The sequence below is a fragment of the Aquarana catesbeiana genome, linkage group LG12 (assembly GCF_042186555.1).
Source record: "Aquarana catesbeiana isolate 2022-GZ linkage group LG12, ASM4218655v1, whole genome shotgun sequence".
In the NCBI taxonomy this organism is placed as follows: Eukaryota; Metazoa; Chordata; class Amphibia; order Anura; family Ranidae; genus Aquarana; species Aquarana catesbeiana.
Genome location: NC_133335.1, coordinates 82613799 through 82628660, shown reverse-complemented (window position 1 = coordinate 82628660; position 14862 = coordinate 82613799). Strand labels below are relative to the sequence as shown.

Here is a 14862-nt window from a genome sequence, read left to right as displayed (position 1 = left end):
TGCAGTGCGTCCTGCTCACAGTGTTCAGCTAAACCTACAAGTTAGTGGGGTGCGTCCTGCTCACAGTGTTCAGCTAAACCTACAAGTTAGTGGGGTGCGTCCTGCTCACAGTGTTCAGCTAAACCTACAAGTTAGTGTGGTGCGTCCACCTCACAGTGTTCAGCTAAACCTACAAGTTAGTGTGGTGCGTCCACCTCACAGTGTTCAGCTAAACCTACAAGTTAGTGGGGTGCGTCCTGCTCACGGTGTTCAGCTAAACCTACAAGTTAGTGGGGTGCGTCCACCTCACAGTGTTCAGCTAAAGCTACCTGTAGAAGGTCGGTGGTGTTCTCATACTACAGGCAGGCAGTTGATTTTGCTAGCTGCAGTATCAGTACATATATATATATATATATATATATATATCCCAGCTTAGTGCAGCTACAGGCCATTAGTATGTCTGGAAGGCCAAGAAGGAGAGGCAGACAGTCACAAGCCAATAAGAGAGGGCAAGCAGGCTCTGTGTCTAGTGCTGGTCATGGAGACGGTGCATCCTCATCAGCATGTGGCCGTGGGACACGCTTGGGCTTTTTTTCGGCAGCTGGCCGTGTTGAGCCACAACATGCGGAAGACTTGGTCGAGTGGATGACCAAGCCATCCTCATCCTCCTCATCCTCTCTCACCCATGCCCAGGGTACTTTGTCTGGCAAAGCAGCGGCCTCTTCCCTCGGCTCAATGTCATCAGTGACTCCTTCCCTAGCCCCACCATGTCCTCCTGAGGAGTCCCTCGAACTGTTTGACCACAGTGTTGGGCACATGCTCCAGGAGGATGCCCAGCGTTTGGAAGGCTCTGATGATGATACTGAGCTCGATGAAGGCAGTAACATGAGCGCAGACAGAGGGGGTGCCCAAGAAGGACAGCAATCTGGCAGTCATGCTCCCCCTGCTGCAGCATATTGCCAGGTTTGCTACAGTGATGAGGAGGGAGGGGATGATGAGGTCACTGACTCAACGTGGGTGCCTGATAGGAGAGAGGAGGAGGAAGAGGAGGCGGCACATCACCAACGAGGCAGGATGCCCTCCAGGGGCAGCCTAAGGGCAGCACATTGACTGCATCACACCCCAAAGCTCCACATGTGCAGGGCGCTGCAGTCTCTGCGCATTATTCAAAAGTTCTTTGGTGTGGGCCTTTTTTGAGACGAGTGCATCAGATCGCACCGCTGCTATTTGCAACATATGTCTCAAGCGTATCTCGCGTGGCCAAAACATCTCCCGCTTGGGTACCACATGCTTGACCAGACATATGTTGACCTGCCATGCAGTTCGTTGGCAAGCGTATCTAAAAGACCCACACCAAAGAACAAAGAGGACCTCTCCTTGCTCCTCATCAGCTGAGATCTCCAACCCCACTATACCTTCAGTCCTCTCTGAGACCTGCACTGAGAGGAATGAAGGTGTAGAATTAGGTGTGTCACAGCCAAGTACTTGTGGGCAATCTGCTTTTGGTACACCGACGTCAGATTGTACCAGGCAAATTTCCCTGCCCCAGCTGCTGCACCGCCGAAAGAAGTTTGCTCCCAGCCATCCACATGCGCAGCGGTTGAATGCTAGCTTGGCAAAATTGCTAGCACTTCAACTGCTGCCTTTTCAGTTGGTAGACTCTGCCCCCTTCCATGAGTTTGTGGAATGTGCGGTTCCTCAGTGGCAGGTACCTAAACGCCACTTTTTCTCACGGAAGGCGATTCCTGCTCTCTACCGGCATGTGGAAGGCAATGTCCATGCCTCGCTGGACAGGGCGGTCAGCAGTAAGGTGCATATTACCGCTGACTCATGGTCCAGCAGGCATGGACAGGGACGTTACTTAAGTTTCACGGCGCATTGGGTGACTCTGCTGGCAGCTGGGAAGGATGCAGGACAAGGTGCAGTAGTGTTGGAGGTTGTTCCGCCACCATGCCTCCAAAATGCTAATGATTGTGACACACCTCTCTCCTCCACCCCCTCCTCTTCTTCTTCCTCCATGGCCTCTTCCTGTGCTTTGTCCTCGGAACCAGCGGTGCTCCGTAGCCATTCAAGGGGCTACGCAAGTACGCAGGCCAAAAGATGCCATGCGGTGCTTGAGCTGGTGTGCTTGGGGGACAGGAGCCACACTGGGGCAGAGGTTCTGTCAGCTCTGCAGGGGCAGGTTCAGAGGTGGTTGACGCCATGCCAACTTAAGGCAGGAATGGTGGTTTGCAACAATGGCACCAACCTCCTCTCTGCCCTCCGACAGGGACAAATGACCCATGTGCCCTGTTTGGCTCACGTCCTTAACTTGGTGGTGCAGCGGTTCTTGGGCAGGTACCAGGGCTTACAGGATGTCCTGAGGCAGGCCAGGAAAGTCTGAGTGCATTTCCGCCGGTCATATAATGCCATTGCTCGGCTGACGGACCTCCAAAAGGAGTTTAACCTGCCCAAGAACAGCCTAATCTGTGACATGCCCACCAGGTGGAACTCAACGTTGGCCATGCTGCAGCGGCTGCACACGCAGCAGAGGGCCATCAATGAGCACCTGTGCGACTATGGCACCAGGACAGGGTCAGGGGAGCTTGTTTTTTTTTTCCCCACGCCAGTGGGCCATGATCAGGGATGCATGCACTGTCCTGTCACCATTTGAGGAGGCCACGAGGATGGTGAGCAGTGACAGTGCATGCATCAGTGACACTGTCCCCCTTGTCCACCTGTTGGAGCACACGCTGCGTGGAATAATGGACAGGGCACTTGAGGCAGAACAGAGGCAGGAAGAGGAGGACTTCCTTAGCTCTCAAGGCCCCCTTTATCCAGATAGTGTTTCTGCATGCCCGCCGATCACACAGGAAGAGGAGGAGGAGGAGGAGGAGGAGGAGGAAGATTGTGTCAGTATCTAGGTGGAGCCTGGCACTCAGCATCAGCAGCAGTCTTTAAGGGATCAGTCCCAAGAAACACATGGACTTGTACGTGGCTGGGAGGAGGTGGCTGTGGACCATGTCGTCCTTAGTGACCCAGAGGACTCCGGACCGAATGCCTCAGCAAACCTACACTGCATGGCCTCCCTGATCCTGCAAAGCCTGCGTAAGGATCCTCGTATTCGTGGTATCAAGGAGAAGGACCAATACTGGCTGGCAACCCTCCTTGATCCACGTTACAAGGGTAAGGTTGCGGACCTTATCTTGCCATCGCAGAGGGAGCAGAGGATGAAACATCTTCGGGAGGCCTTGCAGAAAGGTCTGTGCAACACGTTCCCAGAGACTGGGAGGTTACAAACTCCTGTTTCTGAACAACGTGTTGCTGAGGCTTCGGTCAGTCAAAGAAGGAGCGGTGGAGAAGGTGGCCGTCTGACCGATGCGTTCAGACAATTTTTTGGTCCGCAGCCCCAAGGTATGATCGGTTCCAGCAACCATCGCCAGCGTCTGTTTTACATGGTGCAGGAATACCTAGGGGCAAGATTAGACTTGGACACCTTTCCCACCGAAAATCCTCTGGGTTACTGGGTCTTGAGGATGGATCACTGGCCAGAGCTTGCACAGTATGCAATTGAGCTACTGGCCTGTCCTGCATCCAGCGTTCTTTCGGAACGCACATTCAGTGCTGCTGGAGGCTTTGTAACCGATCACAGGGTGCGTCTGTCCACCGACTCGGTCGATCGACTGACCTTCATAAAAATGAATCAGTCTTGGATCACCACCAGCTACCAAGCACCTGATGCTGATGAAACCGAATAATTTTTTTTTAAATCTCAGATCCCTTCAAAGACTGCCTATGCTGATGCTGAGTGACTATCCCTGAGTAATTATCCTCTTCCTCCTCAATCATCACGCTGATAGCTTGAAAGAACATTTTTGGTTCTGGGCGCCACCACCAATGCCTAAGGCACAATTTTTCAGCCCCTGTTTAACAGGGGCATGTGATTACAATTTTTGATGCAATACTTTGCAGCAGGGCTCGTTCCTGCGTTCCAACTAGAGTGTCCGTAAGGGGTTGCAGTGTTGTGGCACCAGCACCAGTGCCTAAGGCCCAATTTTTCTGCCCCTGTTTAACAGGGGCGTGTAATTACAATTTTTGATGCAATACTTTGCAGCAGGGCTCGTTCCTGCGTTCCAACTAGAGTGTCTGTGAGGGGTTGCAGTGTTGTAGCACCAGCACCAGTGCCTAAGGCCCAATTTTTCTGCCCCTGTTTAACAGGGGCGTGTAATTACAATTTTTGATGCAATACTTTGCAGCAGGACTAGTTCCTGCGTTCCAACTAGAGTGTCTGTGAGGGGTTGCAGTGTTGTAGCACCAGCACCAGTGCCTAAGGCCCAATTTTTCTGCCCCTGTTTAACAGGGGCGTGTAATTACAATTTTTGATGCAATACTTTGCAGCAGGGCTCGTTCCTGCGTTCCAACTAGAGTGTCTGTGAGGGGTTGCAGTGTTGTAGCACCAGCACCAGTGCCTAAGGCCCAATTTTTCTGCCCCTGTTTAACAGGGGCGTGTAATTACAATTTTTGATGCAATACTTTGCAGCAGGGCTCGTTCCTGCGTTCCAACTAGAGTGTCTGTGAGGGGTTGCAGTGTTGTGGCACCAGCACCACCACAACCACCACCACCACCAAAGGCCCAATTTTTCTGCCCCTGTTCAACAGGGGCATGTAATTACAATTCTTGATCTAATATTTCACAGCAGGGCCCATTTCTGCACCCACCAAGAGCGAGTGAGGACTTACAGTGTTGTGGCACCAGCACCACCACCACCAAAGGCCCAGTTTTTCTGCCCCTGTTCAACAGGGGCATGTAATTACAATTCTTGATCTAATATTTCACAGCAGGGCCCTGTGAGGGCTTACGTTGTTGTGGCCACAACAACACCTAAGGGCCAAATTTATGCTGAGTATATAGGGCAGGCCCCTACTTTCAAACATCTAACTTACAAATGACTCCTACTTGCAAACGGAAGGAGACAACAGGAAGTGAGATGAAATCTACCCCTAGGAAGGGAAATTCTCTCCTGTAAGAGTTAATATGGGAAAAACATTTCTCCTTTCCACTGATGCTTTCCAATCCTTGTTCCACAAAAAAACCCAAATTTTCAAAAAACATTTGTCATTGGGACAAAAAGTGAGGTGAAATCTTCTAAAGAGGAGGAAAGACAGCAAAACAAATGTCACAGGGGTGATAACCCTTCCCTATGTTTTCCAAAAAGCTTAAAAAAGATTTTTTGGCTGGAGCTAAACACGTTAAAAATGTACCCGTTCAAAATGACAAACAGATTCTACTTAACAACAAACCTACAGTCCCTGTCTTGTTTGCACCGCCTGTATACTGCTGTTCAGAGTATATAGAGCCTCGTGGCCCCACACCTTTCCTTATTTTAATTTGGGTGCGGGGTTCCCCTTAATATCCATACAAGACCCAAAGGGCCTGGTAATGGACTAGGGGGTACCCATGCCGTTTGTCTCACTGATTTTCATCCATATTGCCAGGACCCGACATTACATTAAACCCGCAAGCAGTTTTAAATGAGATTTTTTCCTTTAAAAATGACATTTGGTGCAGGGACAGTTCTAAATACGGGAAACACGCGCCACTTTACAGGCATACTATAGACACCCCCCAGGTACGATATTTAAAGGAATATTTCACTTTTTTTTTTTTACTTTAACCATCATTAAAATCACTGCTCCCGAAAAAACGTCCGTTTTTAAAAGTTTTTTTTGCATTGATACATGTCCCCTGGGGTAGGACCCGGGTCCCCAAATCCTTTTTAGGACAATACCATGCAAATTAGCCTTTAAAATGAGCACTTTTGATTTCGAACGTTCGAGTCCCATAGACGTCAATGGGGTTCTAACGTTCGTGCGAATTTTCGGTCCGTTCGCAGGTTCTGGTGCGAACCGAACCGGGGGGTGTTCGGCTCATCCCTACTCTCAACCCTTCATTCCACTCTTCCTTCCACCTCAGATGAGGCTTCAGAAATCCAACCTGGGCCTTCCACCCAGGAAGATGTGGAGGAGCCCATCTTGAGCCAGGTATAGCATTGTTCAACGTATTTCTTGTCACAGAATTAATGATGTTAACTAGATGTTATTATTGATCAATAATTTCTGATTTAACAAAGTGGTTTACATATCAATAGACAGTAGTAGCCAAAAATGTTTGGGACAAGAATGAAAAATGCTGGGGTCAGAAGGATAGTCTTTTCTATTTGTTAACATTCAATTTGCAACAGTCATGGGCTGAAAATTGTGTTTGATGACCAAAAAACTAAAACTATTGCCGCGTACACACGGTCGGACTTTATGGCAGACTTTGCCCGGCGGACTTTTCGATGTACTTTACGACGGACTTTCTGAATGAACGGACTTGCCTACACACAGTCCACCAAAGTCTGTCAAATTCGTACGTGATGACGTACGACCGGACTAAAACAAGGAAGTTCATAGCCAGTAGCCAATAGCTGCCCTAGCGTGGCTTTTTGTCCGTCGAACTAGCATACAGACGAGCGGACTTTTCGACCGGACTCGATTTCGAAGGATTAATTTAAAACATGTTTCAAATCTAAGTCCGTCCAACTTTTGAGAAAACAAAGTCCGCTGGAGCCCACACACGATCGAATTGTCTGACGAAATCCAGTCCGCCGGGCAAAGTCTGCCGTAAAGTGTGTACGCGGCATATGTCCCATTTTCATACACAGGAAAGTCTCAGCCAGGAGGAGGCCGTGGATGGTGGCAGCCAGGAGGTGGCGGGGGAAAGTGGCAGCCAAGAGGTGGCAGGGATAAGTGGCAGCCAGGAGGTGGCAGGGGTAAGTGGCAGCCAGGAGGTGGCCATGCCCAGTAGCCTGACCGAATCATAGGTTCCACCCCTCCGCCTTCCAACAAAAAGGCCCAGGAACTGGAGTAACGTGGAGGAGTCAGCGCTTTCTTTGATTCGGCAGGCTACTGCAGCCCTCAGAACCACCCCCAATCTTCAAGAGGCCTATGCCTGCATGGCAGCCAGCAAAATGCAGGAAATGGAGGTGGATCAATGCCTCATTTGTGAGGAAGTCATCTATCAGGCCCTAAATAAGGGGGTGATGGGCGAACTCACAAAAAAAGTCATGCATGTGAGTTGGACCATACTCCTCCTCCACCTCATGCCACAACTCCAACACCACAGCCACAGTCTGGAAGGAAGCATGCAAGGAAGTCTTGAGAGTGATTGTCTGGGTTTGGTCTGGTCTGGCAAAAGACGCAGGCTGTAAGACCACAGCCTCAGGACATACATGTCATCTGCTGCTGCTTCTGACCTCTCGGAGCCCTGGACCATATTGTGCTCCCTCTTAAATGGACTCCTCAGGCTACCAATTTTGCCTGTCAAATAATTGATGTCTGCCCTGGGGTACAAAGTCTTCGACAATTTCAACACCTTATCCAGCGTTGACTTCCTCTTTATTTTGTTATGACCCCTGTGACAGCAGGCAGGTAAAATCACCTGGTTGCATCCAGGATGGAAAATATGTATGCCCCAGGTTCAGGCTTTATTCCGACTTATACCACTAGGGGAGTTCTGGGAGTCCTGCAGGGGAAGAGTTAATGATCCCAGCTGAAGTAAGTGGGCTCATTAAGACCTATACAAAAAACCCTAGAATGCTTAGGGAGATGCTCCATCCTTTTCACCTACAACGCTGTCTGCTGTGCCTGATTTTGTGTGGTGAACCCATCCAGGGGGTCACACACACCCGCTGCCGAGCTAACCCCCTCACTCCCCTAATAAAGATAATAATGGTGTAGTGGTAACTTAAAAAAACAAAAATCAGGAGATCTTGATAAAAAAAAAAAAAAAAAAAAAAGATCACTATAAAAAAAAATTTGAAACATTATTCTGGAGATCTGGCGAAAATAAAAATAAAGATTATTCAGGAGATCACAAGAAATAATAAAAAAATCAGTTTGTCAGAACTGTGAATATGAGCAGCAAAACAACTTCATTATTCTAGCATTATAAAGAAGAAAAGAATGCGCTGCATTAAAAGATTAAAAAATTTGCAGTGTGACGAATATGCTATCTCCATTACGAACGCTAGTTTTACCAGACCGAGCGCTTCCGTCTCATACTTGATTCAGAGCATGCGTGGAATTTGGTGCGTTGGAATTGTCTACACACGCTCGGAATTTACAACAACAAATTTTCTTGTCGGAAAATTTGAGATCCAGCTCTCAAACACCTGTTGTCGGAAATTCCGACAGCAAATGTCCGATGGAGCCTACACATGGTCGGAATTTCCGACAACAAGCTCACATCGAACATTTGTTGTCGTAAATTCCGATCGTGTGTGCGTGGCATAACAGAACACAGAGATTTTGTGGAAGACCCAGCTACTGTTGGGCACCCCTCCCCAATCAGTACTAGAATACTGCAGTTCCAGTAGGGTGGCCCTTCGATCTAAGATCCCTCAAGCTGGTCTCCTGTGTTACCAGAGCTACCCTGGATTTCACTCACTATAGCAGTGTTTCTTCTGTATAGTCTCACTATAGCAGTGTTTCTCAGTTATACACTTGTTATGGAGTCTTTTACAGACTATGCTAAAGGTGCCCACAAGCCTTGGTAGAAGGGTGCTGCTCGCCCTATTGATTATTTTACAATTACAATAAAGTTTCTCCCAAGGAAGTGAAATAAACTATTTTTATTGATACAAATATTAAAATGCAAAAGCACATACTTGTATATATGACTCCAACTACAATGAGTGATGTCCTTAGACAATGGCAGGTGACAAATTTGATATAGTTATTTCAAAAACAGTACTCCTGACCAAGAAAAAACCCAACGCGTTTTGAATGCAATAATCAAAATCTTCTTTAGATGGATATCTGGATTGAAAACATATATTATTAGAATGTTTGCATAGTCACAGAGGGGTAGATTTACTAAAACTGGAGCGCTCAGAATCTGGTGCAGCTGTGCATGGTAACCAATCAGCTTCTAACTTCAGCTTGCTCAATTAAGCTTTGGCACTAAAACCTGGAAGCTGGTTGGTTTTCGATGCAGAAGTGAGCCTGATTTTGCACTCTCCAGTTTTAGTAAATAAACCCCATTGTGTCACACTTACTGATTATCCACTAAGTGTCATACCTTAAAGATGGAGGGACTAAGCACCAACCAGAGCAAATCAAGATTAAAATTAAGAATTATTTGCTGGCTGTCATCACCATAGGAGCGGCAAAACAGCCCACAAGAGGCCATGTGCATGGCGCTAAAAGGGTGCAGAAGGTGGAGGCCCATCTATAAGAAATCATGAGTAATTATCCAAATGTACGTAGAAAAGGGTAAAAAAAAGGAACAAGAAAAAGTGATCATATTAATAAGGCACTCATAGGCAGTCCAAGCTTACCAAGCCTAAGAGGGTCTACCCGAGGGTTGATGAGAAATTATTAAAGTGATTGTAAGGGGTTTTTTTTTTTAATTTAAAATAACAAACATATCATACTTACCTCCACTGTGCAGCTCGTTTTGCACAGAGTGGCCCCGAACCTGCTTTTTTGGGTTCCCCCGGCGGCTCTCGCGGCTCCAACCCTCATCAGATAACACCCAAGGGGAATCGCTTCCCCGAGAGGATTAACTTGCGGGTGCACTCTCGAATCCAGCACTCGTCGTCCATAGCCGCCGAATACATGACTCGGCCCCGGCGCCTGCGTCATTGGATTTGTTTGACAGCAATAGGAGTCAATGACTGCGCTGCTATCGATCTATCCAATCAAGAGCTGAGAACCCCAGGGCAGAGAGACAGCGCGTCCCCGGCGGGTCAAGTTCCAGGGCTCAGGTAAGTAAAACAGGGAGACTGGGGGGCCGGTCACTGCCAGGTGTTTTTTCACCTTAATGCATAGGATGCAATAAGGTGAAAAAACATAAAGGTTTACAACCCTTTTAAGGTATGTATATATATATATATATATATATATATACAAGTAATTGGCATCATATCTGCAAGATACACTATATTACCAAAATTATTGGGACACCTGCCTATACATGCACATGAAATTTAATGGCATCCCAGTCTTAGTCCGTAGGGTTCAATATTGAGTTGGCCCACCTTTTGCAGCTATAAAAGCTTCAACTCTTCTGGGAAGGCTGTCCACAAGGTTTAGGAGTTTGTCTATGGGAATGTGTAACCATTCTTCCAGAAGCACATTTGTGAGGTCAGGCACTGATGTGGATAAGAAGGCCTGGATAGTAGTCTCCGCTCTAATTCATCCCAAAGGTGTTCTATCGGGTTGAGGTCAGGACTCTGTGCAGGCCAGTCAAGTTCCTCCACCCCAAACTTGCTTTGTACACTGGTGCGCGGTCATGTTGGAACAGAAAGGGGCCATCCCCAAACTGTTCCCACAAAGTTGGGGGCATGAAATTGTCCAAAATGTCTTGGTATGGTGACGCCTTAAGAGTTCCCTTCACTGGAACTAAGAGGCCAACCCAACCCCTGAAAAACAACCCCACACCATAATCCCCCCTCCACCAAATGATTTGGACCAGTGCACAAAGCAAGGTCCATAAAGACATGGACGAGCTTATTTGGGGTGGAAGAACTTGACTGACCTGCACAGAGTCCTGATAGAACCCGATAGAACACCTTTGGGGTGAATTAGAGTGGAGACTGCGAGCCAGGCCTACTCATCTAACATCAGTGCCTGACTGCACAAATGTGTTTCTGGAAGAATGGTCAAACATTTCCATAGACACTCTCCTAAACCTTGTGGACAACCTTCCCAGAAGAGCTGAAGCTGTTATAGCTGCAAAGGGTGAGCCATCTCAATACTGAACCCTACAAACTATGACTGGGATGTCAATAAAGTTCATGTGCATGTACAGGCAGGTGTCCCAATACTTTTTGTAATATAGTGTATATATACACATATAGGAGTGTCTCTAATATGGCGGAAGGAACATCTATATAACTTTATTATTAGAAACATACATTGGTAAACGATACCAAAATCTAAAATGAGCTACACTTTAAATTTACCTTAAAATATGATGTAAAACCTGCAACAAAATTCTATATTAAGTGTAAGCAAGGTCCCAGGCCTCCTTCGGTCTAATGAGAACCTCCAAGGCCAGAGATAGCTGACATCTTTCTGTATATATAGTAGGTTGTGAGGCATGATGGGTGCAAAGTGGTTAAGGTCATTTGCTCCAGACACTTCTTGAATGCAAAAGAGATTTTTATTTCTATTAACAAACTTTTGGGGGGAAAGAGGGTTAGGGCTAGGACACCCTTTAGTAGTTGCATTTTCAATTGGCAGACACTGAGACTTCAATAGGAGGAGAGCCATGCAGGGAAAGGCATCCAGCAAGACGCCACATCTGCACGTGCAGGATTGCTGTCTCCTCTGGCAACAGTCTTTAACAGTTCCGAAGACAAAGCGTAACAGTTCTTTCACTTCCACTACAATCACTCCTTGTAGTTCTTCAGCCCACTGAGCTTCTGGTCTCTCACTAGACCCACTGATTCACAGCCGCTGAATCCCTTGAGCTCCTCCAATCTTCACGGTGGTATCTTCCTCAAGCGTCACCCCCTCCTCTCTGCTGGGTCCCTAGCTTGTCACTCAAGATACCTCTCAAGCTTTACCCCACTGGCCTGCTCGGTCCCTGGCTTGACACACAAGGGTGCTCTGCAACCGTCACCAGCTCTGACTGGGTCCCTAGCTTGATACCCACTGAAGTTTCCCGATTCTTCACCGTCCCGGTTGGTGAGAATGCTGTTCCAGTACTTGCTTCAGTTACTCACTGCGGTCCCTGGTAATAAGGTGGTTGGTCCCTTAGTGGCTACAGCTTCCCTTCTACCTCCGACCATGACAAGTTGGCAGAACCGTCACTTATGGTTGGACTGCAAGCCGCAATCCCAACCCTGCATTGCTCTCTTGCTTCTGGATAGGCCCTCAGACGGCATAGCAGCCAGATGTGCCTGGGATAGGCTCAATCTCTGGCCTAGCAGCCTGGGCAGTACAACACACATCCACCCAGACAGCCATCTAGGTGGCACAGAACATCGATCACCTGACTCCACCTAAATATATAGGCTCTCCCAGCAGGCCAAGGAATCAAGAAAACCCCTGTCCATTGGCTGAGATACCCCATATACCCATAACCTGACCTTGCTTTACCCTTCTCATATCTAGTACCACCAAGTACCCGGTCATCTAGTGGTAGTAGAGAAAAGTGCAACAAGGCCAAACTTAGGGAGAAATCAATAGATCTCTAACAATCAACCAGGATAGCTATTCCTGGCAAATAAATTTCTGAGGAGCAACCCTGCCTAAACTCCAGGGTGCTACATAAGATTCTATACATATAATTTTAATCACTTGGCGCCGGCCACATGCAAATATGTGGTCATGTGGTTTATGATCATGTGACCGCCGTGATTGGCTGTCCTGGCAGTCACATGATCGGAAAGCCCTCAATCACAAGCAGCGATAGTGAGCTTTCTGTTAGCCGCTGTTAACTGTGTTGAGAGCGCGCAGGGTGCGCACTCTCACCACTGCTGTGTTTGTACCAATTCACGCAAATATGCGGCCACTCGGCGAGTGGGCCTTGCATGAACTGGTGCAAATACAGCCAATCACGGCGGTCACATGATCATAAACCCTGCCTCGCCTCGCAGCATCATAAACCTCTTAAAGAGCCGGGAGGCGCCGCGCCAAGAGGTTAATATTTGTATCAATAAAAATTGTTTATTTCACTTCCTGGTGCATTTGTTTGATTTTTTTTGCTACATAAAAGCCCTTGGGAGAAACTATATTGGAATTGTATACAGACTATGCTATGCAGCTATATGTTACCTTGATTGAGGCACAGAGACATTGCTGTGCAGCTTTCATTACCCTGCAGTGTATGCATGTTCTTTGCCATCCGTTTTACATTAGCCCACGCTCACATTGGGCTGATTTGACATGCGATTTGACATGTCAAATTGCATGCCAAATTGGAGCCTATTGCCGGCAATGGCACATCTGAATCGCTGCGGCGCTGACTTTGTGGCGCCGCATCGTCTCCCAAAAGTAGTTTCTGTAATATTTTTGGTGACTTCAGGGGCGATTTCAATAGACATCTGTGCCTGAACCTGCACAGATGTCTGTCAAATCTCCCCAGAAGTCAGACTAAAATGCTGGTTTGAAATTGTGCAAGTTCAGCTGAACTCGCACGATTTCAAACCCGCCCTCAGCGTGAACGTGGGCTTAGGGTCCTTTCACATGGGCGGTCCGTCAGGTCCATCTCCACTCACTGTGCTGAGAAGGACCTGTCAGAGTCCCGCTCTCCTCTATGGGGAGATTGTATAAAAACAGACCGCTTGTCCAGTTTCATTCGATCCCATCCGATCCGGTGGAAAATAGAGTCACCATCCGTCTGGATTTCACGGAGAGGATAGCAGCGGGTGTCAGTGGACATGTCACCGCTGACATCCGCCGCTCCATAGGAGTGAATGGAAGCCCCGATCAGGTCCGCCTGAAAAACTGACAGATGGCCCGTGTTAAAGGGGCCTTACTGGTTCTAACTTTGTAACTGTTTAGCAAAGCACAAGTTACAGTTTCTCCCTGTCTGATCATTCAGCTGATTATGTCAAACCTCCAGTCCGCAGAGAAATTTTCATGTTTGGTAATAAAGTTCCACATCTCATGGCCTCCAGGTAGCTGTGTCATGCTGCAGCCCTGGACGAGTTCATCTGCTGTGCTCAAGGCCAAAGTCCATATTAGTTTACAAGCGGCAGAGACAGCACACCAGGTAAGATTTTTACAGCATTCTAATTTCTTTTCTACATTCTTACTGAAATAACATAATCTGTCCCAGTAATGAGAATTTAAGGGACATAAAAAACATCTAATATCCATAGACATGCCTCTGGATAGAACTAGCTCATACAATCAGAGTGCTCATGGGACTTTTAAAGAGGTATGCATCATTCCATAAAATTCATACAAATTTTATTTAGCACATGCAGCATATAATCATGTTGCTAATTGTACATAGATCAATGATTCGCAATGCTAAAATGCTATGAAACAATATATATAGACCAGAAGAAGGATAATCAGGCCACGCCAGAGCTGCCACCCGTCCATAATAGGATGACCACATTTCCAAACTGCCTTTCAGGGACACCCCCACCTTCCCCCAAAAAGATGATTTTTGATACCTTTTTTTGCCAATTTTTGGAAAAACAAAAGCAAACAGCGATCACCAGTTTAGACAGGTGGTAAACAATGTGCAAATTTTAAAAATGATCATTTTTATCAGGAGCAGTGATTTTAATGATGCTTAAATTGCAATATTAAAAACAAAAAATTCCTTTAAATATAGTGATTGGGGGGGGGTCCCCTTACACTGCCTGTAAAGTGGCGCATCTGTAGTATGTATGGGACATGTTGCAGCAAAAATGGCATTTCTAAAGAGAAAAAAATGAGTCAAATCACATTTATATTGACTCACGATTGCAAATGCCAACACCCAGCTATTGAAAATATGGGGACAAGGGCCTCTTCCCCAGAACCCTGGCCGGTGGTTTTCTGCCGCAAAGTCCGGTCGTGTGTACGTGGCATTAGAGAGATGGAAATCTACTTGATGACACCAATGAAGTCAAAGATCACTGGGCACAGTGTCCTGTTGTTAGGGTCGGTTCACACCAGAACACAGCGCCAGAAAGGCATGTTCCATGTGTGTTTCCTGTACCATGTTCAAAATGTACTGCCTTTGTGATCTACTGCGGGTGATGATACATTGTTAACCTCAAACCTAGATTGCAAACGCAGTGTGTTTGTGAGCACAAAAATAAAATCAGTATCACAAGAGAGTGCAGGGTGCATGAGTGCATTACACTAAGAATGCAGGGTTCATAAGTGTGTTACGCTCAGAATGCA

At 47.1% G+C, this 14862-nt stretch overlaps 1 protein-coding gene across 2 annotated transcripts in view; it reads left to right on the top strand.

Moving 5' to 3' along the window:
• The first annotated feature begins 13692 nt into the window (after positions 1 to 13692).
• The window catches only part of UNC13D (unc-13 homolog D), a 235702-nt gene continuing 234532 nt past the window's right edge, over positions 13693 to 14862 (top strand). For both annotated transcript variants that reach the window (XM_073608142.1, XM_073608143.1), the window contains exon 1: positions 13693 to 13729. The gene's annotated coding sequence lies outside the window, so the exon portion shown is untranslated. The remainder of the gene's footprint in view (positions 13730 to 14862) is intronic.